Source organism: Carassius gibelio, chromosome B9 (assembly GCF_023724105.1).
Source record: "Carassius gibelio isolate Cgi1373 ecotype wild population from Czech Republic chromosome B9, carGib1.2-hapl.c, whole genome shotgun sequence".
NCBI lineage: Eukaryota > Metazoa > Chordata > Actinopteri > Cypriniformes > Cyprinidae > Carassius > Carassius gibelio.
The window spans coordinates 29,825,842-29,841,874 of NC_068404.1; the positions used below are offsets into that span (position 1 = coordinate 29,825,842).

At 31.7% G+C, this 16,033-nt stretch overlaps 1 long non-coding RNA gene across 1 annotated transcript in view; it reads left to right on the plus strand.

The window, feature by feature from the left end:
* Positions 1–13,689, plus strand: part of LOC127964995 (uncharacterized) — a 20,330-nt gene extending 6,641 nt beyond the window's left edge. Inside the window, exons 2-3 of the long non-coding RNA XR_008155231.1 lie at positions 6,697–7,035; positions 13,006–13,689. This is a non-coding gene — a long non-coding RNA (uncharacterized LOC127964995). The remainder of the gene's footprint in view (positions 1–6,696; positions 7,036–13,005) is intronic.
* The last annotated feature ends 2,344 nt before the right edge of the window (positions 13,690–16,033 follow it).

The following is a 16,033-nucleotide window of genomic DNA, read 5'->3' on the forward strand; positions in this document are numbered from 1 at the left end:
TGTTAGTGTTTAATGCTGCTGATGAACCTGTTCAGACAGGATCTTATTCTGAAGAGCTCAGACCCTCCAGCGATCTTCACACAGAGATTGTGCATCTACAGCTGCCTGCTCTTATCTGCTCCAGATGAAGCTTTGTCGAGGGATACCTTTAGAATAATCTCAAATCCAACGCATGAGAAGACTAACTCAGTTCAGTTAAAACATAATAGTTATTTTCTATTTTAAATTTTGATAATGTTTTAGTAATTTTGTTGCGTTTTTGTGATTTTTAAAAATAGTTTTTATGTCTATTTTTATACATTTAAGTTTTAGATTTAATTGTTTTAGCATATCAAGTTAAACTAAATAAAATAGCATATGTTGCCTTGATAACTAGCTGAAAGAAGTTTAATAAAGAATTGAATGTATGTGTAAATAAATCAGTTCCTATAAGTTAATATATTTTTTTAAGATTTCACTCATTTCCATCACTTTTTCAAAATTCAAAATAAAATAATTTTTGTTACTTCTGTAACTTTACCTTTAAATATTTTTACCTAAATATGAAATATTTATATATTTCGTTTTATTTCAATTAAAGTTTATTTTATTTCAAGTAATAACTTTTTTATTTATTTTGTATTATATTTGTTTATTTATTGATTTTTAAAAATGGTTTTAGTTTTAATTACTAAAATAACCTAGCTGGATTGCGATATCATACTGTAGAGTTGGATGGACAGGGAAGAAAAGAATCTCAGTCTTTGCCAGGTTGAGCTGTACAGTAGGTGATATTCTTTTATCCATGCCGAGATGTCTGCCAGCCAGCCTGAGATCTGTGCAGCTACCGTTGGATCATCTGGCTGAAGTGAAAGATAGAGCTGTGTGTCATCAGCATAGCAATGGTAGGAGAATCCATGTGCCTGTATAATGGGACCCAGTGATGTTGTGTATATGGAGAAGAGGAGGGGTCCTAAAACTGATCCCTGAGGAACCCCAGTGATAAGTAGATGTGCTTTGGATACCTCCCCTCCCTAAACCACCCTAAAAGACCTATCAGTAAGATAGGATTCAAACCATCAAAGTGTAATCCCTGTGATGTCCAGTGATGAGAGCGCAGACAGGAGGATCTGATGACTGACAGTGTCACAAGCAGCAGATAGATCCAGCAGAATAAGAACTGATGAGTTGTAATCAGCTTTTGCAATCCACAGGGCTCACAGGACAGTAGTGCAGTCTCCATTGAATGGCCACTCCTGAAACCTGACTGGTTAGCGTCAAGTTTGTTGTTCTATGAAAGAAACAATGATACCTGGTTGAAAACAACTCTTTCGAGAGTTTTCGCTATGAATGGAAGGAAAGAGACAGGTCTGTAGCCATCTGTTAGATAAGTGTTTAATGTAGTTATTTTGGATACAATTGGGGTTAGTTTATCATTAGTGTGGTGTTTGAAATAGACCTGTTCTACAATAAGAGTCAGGAAATGAGAGTAAAAAGAGGATTACCTTGTTTGGAAATATGCAAATAAGATGCAAAACAGATACTTCCTGTTACTCTCATTGGCTACTGCTTGATTTTCTTATGCTGCAAACTCACTGACTTAACCCTTACATTGTTTGCAGCTGTTTGCCTTAGAGTTTACAGTCAAATAATTACTGACTTTTTAAAAGTTGCTTGTAAATATCTCATCATGCTATAATATCACCAAATAATGGATTTAATATTTTTATCAATTTGTTTTCTTTCGATTAGCACAGGTTTAGTGTTTGTTTTAGGAGCAGATTGATGGTGGGCCTCAATATCAACTTATGCACCTCAGTTTAAAAAAAAAAAAAAAAAAAAAAAAAACATTATTTGGCAATAATTTTGGCAATATTTAATCAAAAGATCAATGGAGACAAAAAATAAAAATCCCCAAAAAGTACAAAAAGTAATTTTTCCAAGTTTTAGTGTAATGTGATGATGATAACTAAATTTACAGAAAAAATTTAATCCTCTTCAACCCAAACACAAATGACAACAAAATTAACAACTGATTGCTTGATTACAATAAAACACTGTGGCTCAAAGGATTGATTAATTTTTATTGACAAGGGTGTTAAAAAAGTAAAAAAAAAAAAAAAAAAGGTTTTCAACAGGGTTATTTTATTAATTCATTCATTATTTCTTTATTCTAATTTATTTTATTAATTAGTTGTGTTTTTGTATTTTTTAAATGTCTATTTATTTTTTATTAACTTTTTAATGTCAGTTTTAGTTATTTTAGTATGTATTTTCGCAATAAATTTTTCTACAAAATTTACATTTAATTAAAACTGTAGAGATAAGAAAATAAAACTCCCAGGTGAACCTGTCAAAATATAATGTGGGACATATCCTCGTGGAACTGATTGGATGTTAGAAGTGTTGTCATGTGCTTGTAAAAAAAAAAAATAACGATTTGATGCTGACCACCAAAAAAGAAGAGTTATTTCCTTCTGATGAAAGATTACGAGCCCAAACCTGTTTTTATTTCCTGTGGACTAGCAGTACACTTCAAGCTGTTTACAATTGTCTGTTTGCAAAGCTGTTTCCAACAGCAGCAATTTACTGAGGAACACACATCAGCAGAGTTCAGTGGAAACAGAGGAAATCTTCCCCACATGTGTCCAGCAGAAAACATCTCTGTTTTGTTAGAATAACACTGTGTTTTTGAAGCTCACTGTCATCAATGTCCTCTGAAGGTCGCTTAAACGTGTGCCAGACGCCCTTCGGGTCCAGCTGAATATCTCAGCGATAGCCAGAATAATAACAGAAGTCATTGTGAAGTAAATAAGGAACGTTGTGCCTCCGTAATGCAGCGAATGCTTCGATTATACGCTTTTAGCTCGAGCTCAAACCGCAGAAGTCTGACTCTGAATGCAGCACAAATGAATAACACATTTATTTCTACATTCAATAGTGTGTATCATTTTTGTTGTTGTTGTATACAGATCTGATTCTAGAAAAGTTGGGACACTGTACAAATTGTGAATAAAAACAGAATCTAATGATGTGGAATTTTCAGAATACAACATAGATGACATATCAAATGTTTAAACTGAGAAAATGTATCATTTTAAGGGAAAAATAAGTTGATTTTAAATTTCATGGCATCAACAAATCTAAAAAAAGTTGGGACAAGGCCATGTTTCCCACTGTGTGGCATCCTCTCTTCTTTTTATAACAGTCTGCAAACGTTGACCTATAGAGTTTTACCTGGCAATGGCGAATGGCACGGTGACATTTTTCCTCTGAGAAACTCCTTTCTGATATTGCTCCACTATTTTTCGCCGCAGCATTGGGGGAATTGGTGATCCTCTGCCCATCTTGACTTCTGAGAGACACTGTCACTCTGAGAGGCTCTTTTTATACCCAATCATGTTCTCAATTGACCTAATAAGTTGTAAATTGGTCATCCAGCTGTTCCTTACATGTACATTTAACTTTTCCGGCCTCTTATTGCTACCTGTCCCAACTTTTTGGAATGTGTAGCTCTCATGAAATCCAAAATTAGCTAATATTTGCCAAAATATCTCCCTCTCAACATTTGATATGTTATCTTTATTCTATTGTGAATAAAATATAAGTTTATGAGATTTGTAAATTTTACTCACAATTTGTACAGTGTCCCAACTTTTTGGAATCAGGTTTGTACATTACATATCCAGATTACACTGTAAAAAATGACTTTTTTTTACAAAAATATTTGAACAAAAATACAGTAAAATAGTAACATATTATTACAATTTGAAACATCTGATTTACATGTAAATATCTGTTTAAAATATATATTTTTAGTAATTTTATTATTGAATTATAGCCATGAATTATTGCAGTTTTGTAGGTTTTGTTTACAGTAAATTATTGTTAATAATACTGTTTTCCTTAAACACTTTTCATAATAGTTCTTAATTTTATTTCTATTTTGAAATTGTTTTTTTTTTTCTAATTATTATTGTTATTTAATAGCCGTATAATATATAATTTAGCCAAATTGCACATCCCAACACAACAAACCTGGATTTTTCTAAATCACATTTTCAACCATAAAGTCAAGTCAAGGCACCTTTATTTATATAGCGCTTTAAATGAAATACATTGCGTCAAAGCAACTGAACACCATTAATTAGGAAAACAGTGTGTCAATAATGCAAAAAATAAACACAATTTTTATCTGAAAAATCACAATTGATTGTGTTCCTCGTTTATGCAGCCCTACTATGAATACAATGCCTTTGAAAGTCATTATGGATTAAAACATTTGTCAAGTGCATAAATGTAAATAATGAATTGTACAGACCCAATAATACATAAAATGATTAACATGAAATAATAGGACAATTAAGAACAGTGTATTTCTGAACAACAGCAGAAATGGGATTTCCTCATGAACATTTCCTCAAAATGTGTAATCTATTTGATGAGACAAATGTCTGTAAATGACCTGGAGTCTGAGAACAGAAGCTATGGGAAGTGTCTTCTTTTCTGTCCCTAATTCTCTGCTTCTTATTGTTTGTCCTGCTATCAGATCAGAACAGAGGCGTTTTTGGGTCACGGTGCAGTAGTTTGCTGTTATTTTGGTCATTGTCACCTCAGGCAGTCAGAATGACGTCAGTCGATTGTTACTAGACCCATTTCTGATTAAAACACTATTTATATCAGTTTAATCCTGATTATATGTGCTCAGAGTGTCTGAACAGTGCGGTTGATTGTGAGGAGCACTGATGTGTGTGTCTCTGAACACCTCCGTGATCTTCAGATGTGAGGATAAACATGATCATAATCATGAATAATAATAATAAAAACAATAACACTAATAATATGATTGTTTAATAATAGGAACAATAACAATGTTCTATATACATAAAGTGTTTTGTATGATTATACGTTTTAAATATTTGTAATATATTTATATGATTATATGTTGCAAATATTTAATTATAAAAATAATGCTTTTAAATAAATATTCTTATTAAGTATAATAATAATCCAAATAGCAACAATACATTTAATGTATTTATTAATAGTAATAATTTAATAATAATAATAATAATAATATATTAAATAAAAAGTAATTGTATCCTTGATTATGCATTAATTGCTTGTGCTGATACAAAATCAAGGTTTTTCCAAAATAAAAATATAAAGAACTGAGAATGAAATTGACAAAACTGTTTGCTTGCAGTCTCCCTAAATATTTAAATAAAATGGGTATATGGACTAATACATGTTGGATTAGTAGAAGTTGGATTAGTAAACGTTAGACTTAATACTAAAGATGTTGGACTTAATACTGTAGATGTTGGACTTAATACTGTTGGTGTTGGACTAATACTGTAGAAGTTGGTCTTAATACTGTAGAAGTTGGTCTTAATACTGTTGGTGTTGGACTAATACTGTAGATGTTGGACTAGTACTGTAGATGTTGGTCTTAATACTGTAGAAGTTGGTCTTAATACTGTAGATGTTGGACTTAATACTGTAGATGTTGGACTAGTACTGTAGAAGTTGGTCTTAATACTGTAGATGTTGGTCTTAATACTGTAGAAGTTGGTCTTAATACTGTAGAAGTTGGTCTTAATACTGTAGATGTTGGTCTTAATACTGTAGAAGTTGGTCTTAATACTGTAGATGTTGGACTTAATAATGTAGAAGTTGGTCTTAATACTGTAGATGTTGGTCTTAATACTGTAGAAGTTGGACTTAATACTGTAGATGTTGGTCTTAATACTGTAGAAGTTGGACTTAATACTGTAGATGTTGGACTTAATACTGTAGATGTTGGACTTAATACTGTAGATGTTGGACTAGTACTGTAGAAGTTGGTCTTAATACTGTAGAAGTTGGTCTTAATACTGTAGAAGTTGGTCTTAATACTGTAGAAGTTGGTCTTAATACTGTAGATGTTGGACTTAATACTGTAGATGTTGGACTAGTACTGTAGAAGTTGGTCTTAATACTGTAGAAATTGGTCTTAATACTGTAGATGTTGGACTAGTACTGTAGAAGTTGGTCTTAATACTGTAGAAATTGGTCTTAATACTGTAGATGTTGGTCTTAATACTGTAGAAATTGGTCTTAATACTGTAGAAGTTGGTCTTAATACTGTAGAAATTGGTCTTAATACTGTAGAAATTGGTCTTAATACTGTAGAAGTTGGTCTTAATACTGTAGAAATTGGTCTTAATACTGTAGATGTTGGTCTTAATACTGTAGAAATTGGTCTTAATACTGTAGATGTTGGTCTTAATACTGTAGAAATTGGTCTTAATACTGTAGAAATTGGTCTTAATACTGTAGATGTTGGTCTTAATACTGTAGAAATTGGTCTTAATACTGTAGAAGTTGGTCTTAATACTGTAGAAATTGGTCTTAATACTGTAGAAATTGGTCTTAATACTGTAGAAGTTGGTCTTAATACTGTAGAAATTGGTCTTAATACTGTAGATGTTGGTCTTAATACTGTAGAAATTGGTCTTAATACTGTAGATGTTGGTCTTAATACTGTAGATGTTGGATTTAATACTGTAGATATTGGACTAGTAGATGTTGGATTTAATACTGTAGATGATGGATTAGTAGATGGTGGACTAGTACTCTAGGTGTTGGACTAGAGTAGTACTGTAGAAGTTGGACTAGTAGATGTTAAACTACTAATATTTCTGTGAAATTGTGCTCTGTGTTGTATCTCAGCAGCTGTTATGCTGGTTCCCGAACATCGAACTGGAGACAGACTTGAGACAAATTTAACCGCTAACTATCTAGGCCACTTTCTGCTGACCCGCCTTCTGCTGGACAGCATGGTGCATTCTGGGAAGGATGGCTCATGCTCGAGGGTCATCAGCGTCTCATCCTCCGGACACTTCGCCGCTGACGCCCATATGAAGGATCTTCTCAGCATGTGAGTGGAAAAACACAGCACGGGTCTGCAGTGGAAATCAGTGACCCGAAGCCAGACGATATCTTCAGATCTAGAGCGCAGCGATGCTGAAATAAATCACAGATAAGAGCCGCTCGTCTGGCCCGGAGCGAGAGGTGTGGTATGCTGTGTGTCACATGTGATGCTGGTGATTGGTTAGTCGTGTCATGCCTCATATCATACATCATAAACGCTGGAGAAATGGCTTCATAAATCCTGTTCTGAGTCCTCCTGCAGCACAAACGCCCTGTTCCACCTTCAGACCCCAAACACATTAAACACCTACATCCTCACAAACCATCAGAGCACAAGGAAACTTTACTACATAAAAAAGTACTAGTTTTATTTCTATAGATGTTGGACTAGTAATGGTTAACAAAAACAACACAAAGTTAATATGCCCCTAACCTTAAGTATTCCAAAGTATTTAGATTAAGCTACTAAAATTAAGTAATCTAACAAAATACATTGAAAAATACTTTTTTTTTTTGTATTTTGTAATCTGTAATGAAATACATTTTAAAGTAACCTTCCCATCCCTGGCTGATTGTTTGTAGCTCTGCGGTCTGATAGATGACTGTTGATGAGCTCAGGCTGACTTGACCATGATACTCCCAGCGCTGCAGTCTTGTGTGTGTGTGTGTGTGTGTGTGTGAGTACACTCCTCATCATCCTGTATTTCACATGTGAGAGTCACTCGAGGGCCACCAGAATACATTCATTCACACCCAGAGCTGCTGATTGGTCGTTGTTAATTCATGTTTTAATTATCATATTATCATGATATATGTATGCCTTTTTAAATTTGGAAAGCTCCAGCAGATGACATATATCTGTATTGATTTTTGGAGTGTCTATTTGCACTAATTGCAATTCGCCCGTCTTGTTGGCAGAAGTTATTTGCAGTAGCTCCGCCCACCTACATGTGATTGGGATAGTCAACACAACAAAAGACTAATAGCAAACAACAGCTTCAGTGGCGCTGATGATAAAGCGAGTGCCACATCATTTTGACGCCAATGACCTGTGTTCGAAAACTTTTTTTTTTGTCCCTTTTCAAATCTCATGTCATTTTGTAAAGTCATTTATTTTCAATAAAAATGAAGGAAATATATATATATATATATATATATATATATATATATATATATATATAGTGTATCAGGTAGGGTTAGGGTAGGTGTAGGGAGGGCGTTATTGTCCCAACAAGGTGACATCCTTTATTATTATTATAATCATTATTAATGAAATCACACAATATGTTATTATTGCATATTGTTTAGTAATTTAGTACAATACTGAGGTGCAGATAATTGACACTGTTTGATAGAAGTAGTATGAACAGCAGAAAATCCTGCTGTTTTATCACACTGTTAATGGAAGATGGCTATAAATACACAGCAAATCTCTAAGAAAATACTGCTATTTACACTTTTTGCAGATAACCACTGCAATTTATTATTGTTTGTTTTGATAATATTTAATATTTTAAAATGTTTTATTTAATATGTGTAATTTTCGTTTGTATATCTTTCTTTTTTTGCTGAAGTTACAATTGTCGTTTGTAAATAATACAATTTAATTAACAATTTATTTATTTATTTATATATTCAATTAAAGTTCTATTTAGACCCCTATACTTTTTTTAAATAAGACATAAATGCAAAGTATATATATATATATATATATATATATATATATATATATATATATATATATATATATATATATATATATATATTAGGGGTGTAACGGTTCACAAAATTCACGGTTCGGTTCGATACGATACACTGATGTCACGGTTCGGTTCGGTTCGGTTCGATACGTTTTAGATACAGCAAAATGTAAAAACATCTCAACTTTTCAGAATGCCGCAAGCGCACCGCGGGTCATGTGACAAGAACCAACCAATCAGCTTCATCCTTTCCCGTAACAACGTTGAGAGCTCAGCCAAGATGAAGGATCAGCTGATCATAGTTGTATATGGATTGCAATTTTGAAATAAATTTAGTAGCAGAGCTACTGCAAGCGATTTTTAGAGCTGCAAATCCATTTATCCTTCGCTGAAATTTCCGCGTCTCGTGGAGAGAGCACGTCATTGTTGCTTAGCAAAGACAGACGCCTCAGGAGAAAGACGCGCTTAGCGTTTTCCATGCGTTTTTAGGCACGATATGTGAACGGCCCCTAAGGCGCTCGCTCACTCAGCACGCGCTGAAGGCTCGTTGCAAAATGTCTAATGCATTTAACAGACCAGAAATATAAGATCCTAAAATAACCAACAGGTCTGGTGTTTGGGTTGGATTCCCTGTAAGCTATAGTGTCTAAATGCTGCAGGGATAGTTTGCTGCGTGCATGTTTCTCCTTTTTTTCGTCTTTTCCCAGATAGTACTGACGCATATATCCCAGATATTCCCGCTGGTGTTTTTTTTTTTTTTTTTTTATTCCCGCTGGTGTACCCTGTCATGTTGCAGATGCGACATACCGTTGTTTTTTTATCCACCACTCTCTTGCCATCACCATTATAGCTTAAAGGGAATCCAAAGTGCACCCAAACACCAGACCTGTTGGTTATTGGAGGATCTTCTCATTTCTAGTCTGTTAAACGCATTGGCTATTTTGCAACGAGCCTTCAGCGCGTACTGAGTGAGCGAGCGCCTGCTGAGTAGCCTAACATAAACATATAAGATGGTGTTTTTTTCTTCTTCGGGAGTGTCAGGGGCGTTGCCTGTTACGTTGTTTGGGTTATTGGGCTACCTTGTTGAACGCATATCATTATATTTCTTTCTCTCTCTTTTTTTTTTTTTTCAAATATAATTAATTACTCCAACGAACCGTTCGGTATACATAATGCGTACCGCGTACCGAACCGAAAGCGTCGTACCGTACGGTTCAATACGAATACGCGTATCGTTACACCCCTAATATATATATATATATATATATATATATATATATATATATATATATATATATATATATATATATATATATATATATATATATATATATATATATATATATATATATAAGGCATAAGGTTTTCAAGGCAACATTTATCATTCTCATTTAGTTTATCTTGATGTATTAAAATAACTAAAAATAGAAAAAATTAAAGTAAAAATTTAAATGAAAGCAGAAAATATGAAAAACAAAAAATATTAACAAAAATAATTAATAGTATCCCAATGATACTAAAATAACACTTTATATGTGTGTGTGTTTGTGTGTGTGTTTTCATTTTAGTTCAAATTTAGGTAATTTTGTTGTGTTTATTTTTTTAATTCTTTTTAAAAGTTGTAGTTGTTTTCCTGTTTTATTTAATTTTAGTTTAGTACTTCAACTTGAAAAGTGCTTCCTTAGCAATTTTTTTTCTAATAATGATCCTGATTTTATATATATATATATATATATATATATATATATATATATATATATATATATGTAGTACTCTTCCAATATTATATATAGTTCTGTGCAGTTATTCACATTATTATAACGAGACTTTATGGGACTAGATGTTTAATTGTCTTGAAAATAAGGGCTGATACGAAAGCAGTCTTTATTTCTCTTTGACGTACTTGCTTTTGTTTGTGAATGTGTCTGATGGTGATTCATCAGTGACTCAGCGGGGGTTTTTCTAGATTGTGATTCCAGCAGAACAGCTCGTCATGTTCTGTTTGTGAAGCCCTCGGGGAGTCGAGCTCCTCAGAACCGCTTCATGTCCCAACAGTCTTCTCCTGAGTGTGAAGCGTTTCTGTGTTTCTTCAGCTGGGTGTTAAATCAGAGCCGAAGACTGCCACTCATCTGCATGGACATTTTACTTTAATTTTTTTCTATTATTTATTATTATTATTATTAATTAAAATCTCCTTATTCTCAGCAGTCATTCTTAATTTGCTTTAGATTAGCATTTTCTGTAAAACAGGATCAGTCTCTTTATCACTGTCATTTCCACAAACCAAATATTAACATAATAATAAAAATAATCTCCAGTAATTTAGGTAATTTACCCACTAAACATATTTGTATAATAATAATAAGAAGAAGAAGAAGAAGAAGAAGAAGAAGAAAAAGAAGAAGAAGAAGCAAAAAATAAAAATAAATAAATCAAGCTTTCAATTCAATTATTGTTTGAATTTAAATCTAATAATAAAACTAAAATCTTAATAAAATTAAAGTTAATTAAAACCATGAAAAATCATGTTATTACAAAATATTAAAATAATTATATATATATATATATATATATATATATATATATATATATATATATATATATATATATATATATATATATATATATATATATATATATATATATATATATATTATGTGATGACATAAAATTTACTTTAACACACACACAAAAGAAAAAAAGAGAGAGAAAAAAAAACATACTCTTTTCATTCAAGGAAACAAATTTCATTTGCTTCAGTTACTTTATGTACTAAAATAAGTAAACCTAAAGTATTTAAAATAAAGTATTTAAAATAAAGATTAAAAATAAAATAAAGAAAAACTAAAAAAAAAAAAAAAACTAAACCTGTAACTAAAACTAAAATGAAAACATAACATGTAAAAATAAAAACTATTCAAAAATATTAATAAATAATAATACCTGATAAATACTGAAATAACTAAAGCATCACAATGTCAAGTGCTGAGTTCAGAAAAAAACTAAACTGTCTTTTTTATATTCGTGCCACTGAAGAGTAAGTCGTGCATCTGTTAAACGCTCATGTATCAGACGTGTGTGTAGATGCAGAAGAGTGGATCAGTGAAGGAGTGAAGTGTGATCACGTGAAGCGGGTGAAATCATCTCTTTCTTCTGTCTCTGTCCTTCATCTGTCCTTGTGTCTGGGACTGTGTCTCTGTGTTTAATAAGAGATAATGATTGGTGTGAGGCAGAAGTAGGCCAGCTCATGCTTTATTTTTAACAGGAACAGCTTCTGGCTGATGAATACTGAATACTGCTTTTATTCTCCATATATACTTCTGGTACAATCTTCCCAAACTCAATCATTTATACTGAGTTTGAGTTCAGGGATGTGAATCCACAGATTATTGGACTTTAGTTGCCTTCATTCTCTTTTACACAAACTCAACATTAAATTGATTAGATAATATACCCACTAATAATAATAAAAAACTCACATCATATTGTAACTTTGAATTTTTCATTCATTCATGAAATTAGTAAATGTACTCACTATAATAATAATAATAATAATAATAATAATAATAATAATAATAATAACAACAACAACAATAATAATAATAATAATAGTATTAATAATAAAGATAATAAAGATAATAATAATAATAATATTAATATTAATAATAACAATATTATATATTGTCCTTATAATGGCTAAATTATTGTTATTTTCATTGTTGTAATTTATTATTGTTCTTATAATATATTATAATAAATGTACTAAATTATTATTCTTACACCCATGTTATGGTGATGAAGATAATAATAATATTAATAATAATAATAATAACAATATTATATATTGTCCTTATAATGGCTAAATTATTGTTATTATCATTGTTGCCATCATTTAATTATTGTTCTTATAATATATTATAAAAAATACTAATTCATTATTGCTATACCTACATTATGATGATGATTATTATTATAAATAAGTATAATAACAATAACAACAAAATAATACTAATAATTATGATTGTTGTTGTTGTTGTTGTAAGGGGATTTATTATTATTATAACAGGATAATTCATTATGTGCTGACTGCTCTTGATTATTTTTATTATTTTTATTATTGATTGTATCATAATAAAGGTCTACATTATTATTATTATTATTATTATTATTATTATTAAAATGGAAAATATTTTTTATTATAAAAGTATTATGATACAATACAGGGTAATGTGTTTTTATTATGATTATTATTCTAAAAATATTGAACAAGACATTGGCCAATCAGCAGTGTTTCAGAATCTGCTAAACAGCTCAAACAGAGATCTTTAAACAGTCTAGTGCTGAAGTCTGTCTGAGAGAGCTGGAGTCCTGAAGCAGACTGAGACTGATGATCGTTGTGTTTGATCTCCAGACTCCAGACGATCTGAAGCAGTCTCTGGATGTGACATGTCTGAAGGAGATGAAGATCTTCAGGCTGGACTCAGAGCTCGTTCACTGAAGGATGATCGACTCACGATCTCACACCGCAGAACTGTGAGGAGTCACGTCATTCATGGTTCTTCTGTTGGAGAATCACTGTGAAGCTTCTTCTTCAGTCCTGATCTGTAAGTGCTGCTGTGTTTCTCTGGGCTCCTGATCTGTTATATCTCCACATGACCGACTCGTTCCATTATATCATGCTCTCATTCTCTGTTTGTTATCTCAAGTAAACAATACGCTTGTCTTCGTAATCATTCATAAAAAAGAAGAAACTTGTGTTCCCCAGATAACTGCAAACCTTCCAAAGACAGGTGTTCTTAGAATAATGTTTATGGAACTTTTTAAATATACGTTCTCTTAGCGTTGGGAGGAAACATTCATAGAACGTTATCAGAGTGTGTTTATGATGTTATTAGTACGTTATATGTTCGATAACATTCATCAGTAACAATGCAACATTTTCGTAACATTATCAAAATGAGTTGTAAGTATTTTTTAAAATGTGCAAATCATTTGTATGCAACCTATTGTTTTAAGTGTACCTGTTTGCACTTGTTTACTCTCTAATTAATGAACATGAGCAAACAGAGAGTGCAACTCTACATTTATTTCCTTATTTGTGGTTAATATGAATTTATACTTGGATATGAAAATATATCCGAAATATGAAAATAAGGCATCATTTTTTTTTTTTTTTTTTTTTTTTTTTTACATTAGAGCAGACACATGCTTATATATTTTGCCTGTGACAAACACATGCTCTTTTAAAAGTTATGCGAAGTAATTAAATGAAGGGTAGATTTGAGTGTTTTCTTCCCCTTGTCACCAGTCTGTGAACCACTGCTCTAATAGCAATCTAATAATGCATATATAACTACATTAACTGTGTTTAAATACTGAGAGAACATTCAAATATCACACTCTGATGATGTTTTCATAATGATAGAACATAACAATCCTCAAACATTTGCATAGCCAGAAAGAAATGGGGGTTTAAAACATTGAGAGAACATTTAAATACAACATTTTCACAATGTATTCTCAATGATAGAGTGGAATGTTCCTCCAATGCTTGCAAAACCAAAAAGCAACGTTCTTAGTGCAAATTAACATTTTCACATAATTGTTTTTTTTTTTTTTATGTTTTCACAACTTAGTTAATGTGGTTAGCTGTTAGTCTTTTGTTAGCTGGGTCTTAACTGACTCTCATAATGATTACTGTAGTGTTTTACTGTGGTGAATCACTGTACTGCACATCACTCTTGTGAACCGCAGTATGATCAAACACACCCATATTCAATCAATAGCTACATTTATTAACACTGGTAACTAAGTTATCAATCCTTTCACCAAGTGTCATGAATGCAGTTTCTCACAATGAAATGAAGATGCGTCTGATTTACTGTACAGTCTGAGAGATTCATTCACAGTGCTTCAGTTCATGAACACATCATATTATCACGTTCAGAACTCATTTCACCTTCACATTTAGAGAAAGAAAGCTAGGATGTCCTCTGAATCACATCAGTGAGTATAACACAGATTTACAGATGATTCCCTCTCAAACATGATGTCTGAACAAATGCTTCATTTCATTCAAAAGACTAAAATACAGAAGCATAACTCAGTATATGATGAGCAAATATTTGTATTCCCCCACACTCATGTTTAACATGTTTGCCAAATGCAAAATGCTACAAAACTTTAAAGGAATAATTTAGTCCCACAAACACAAACAGGTTTCTCCCGTGTCTCACTGTCAACGTTTCTCTGGAAATCTAAGAAACTGAAAGAAAGCAGCTGAATCTTGGAACTAAGACTTTTGAATTGACCTAAATCTGCATCTGTTTGTTTCTGAACTCATGCTGTAATTCAGGTCTGCTGTGTGATATTAATTACTGTGTGTGTTATTAATATTCTGGACTCTGATGTCAGTGTCGTGTGTGTTGTTCACACACAGTTTATTTCTTCAGGATGAAGTGTTGATCACAGATGATGCTTCATCTTCATGTTTCAGAAGCTGTTAAAACTATTTGCACTGTTAAATGAGAGATGTGCTACATGCTTCTATGATCTTGCATATGAAATGCACTTTATCAAGTATCATTTTCAGTGCAGGCGACTGTGACACTGCACAGGTAAATCTCACAATAAAATAAAAATAAATAAAAATACAAATATTTAGTTCAAGAAATAATAACAGAAAAAAGAAAGTCAATAAAATATATTTAATTTAATTTAATTTAATTTAATTTAATTTAATTTAATTTAATTTAATTTAATTTAATTTAATTTAATTTAATTTAACACTGTGACATTTTCATGATACTTTCCGGGATTGTAAAGCATTTTAATATCATGATAGTACTTGGTCTTTAAAAAAAGTAAATAAATAAAAACTGTATTTTATATATATACTTTTATTTTTTATTACATCAGTGTTTTGAGGGGACTAATGTCTCAAATTTATTAGTATTATTTTTTATGTTCCTTTTCTCTTTTAATTTTGAGGTTAAATGTGTCCTTCTTATATGTTTTGTTAGATTTTTTTAATACTTGACATTTACTTTTATTAAATGTGAGTTCAGGCCGAATGGAAGAAAGAATTTAAAATATATGTGGTTGAAATTTGTTGCTTTTATTTTCAGCATTTTCTTGCAAACAAGCTACAGCATACAGTATAAAATCTGTTCTGTGTTTAAGCGACAAAATTATTTTGCAACATTTTATGAATCCATATGTACATTTCTGGAGTATTTTACCAAAGCGAGACAGATATGAGATTCAGCAGGTTTTATTCATCATAACTGGAGTCTAATGTTGATGATTATGGCGTAAATGTATTTCTGTAGTCACTGTGATCCTGAAGATGTTCAGTGTTTTCTTACTGAAGTCGTTTAATGTGCTAATGTTTGTTTGTTGTTAAAGACATGATTACCCATGAGCCTCTTCTCTGAGCC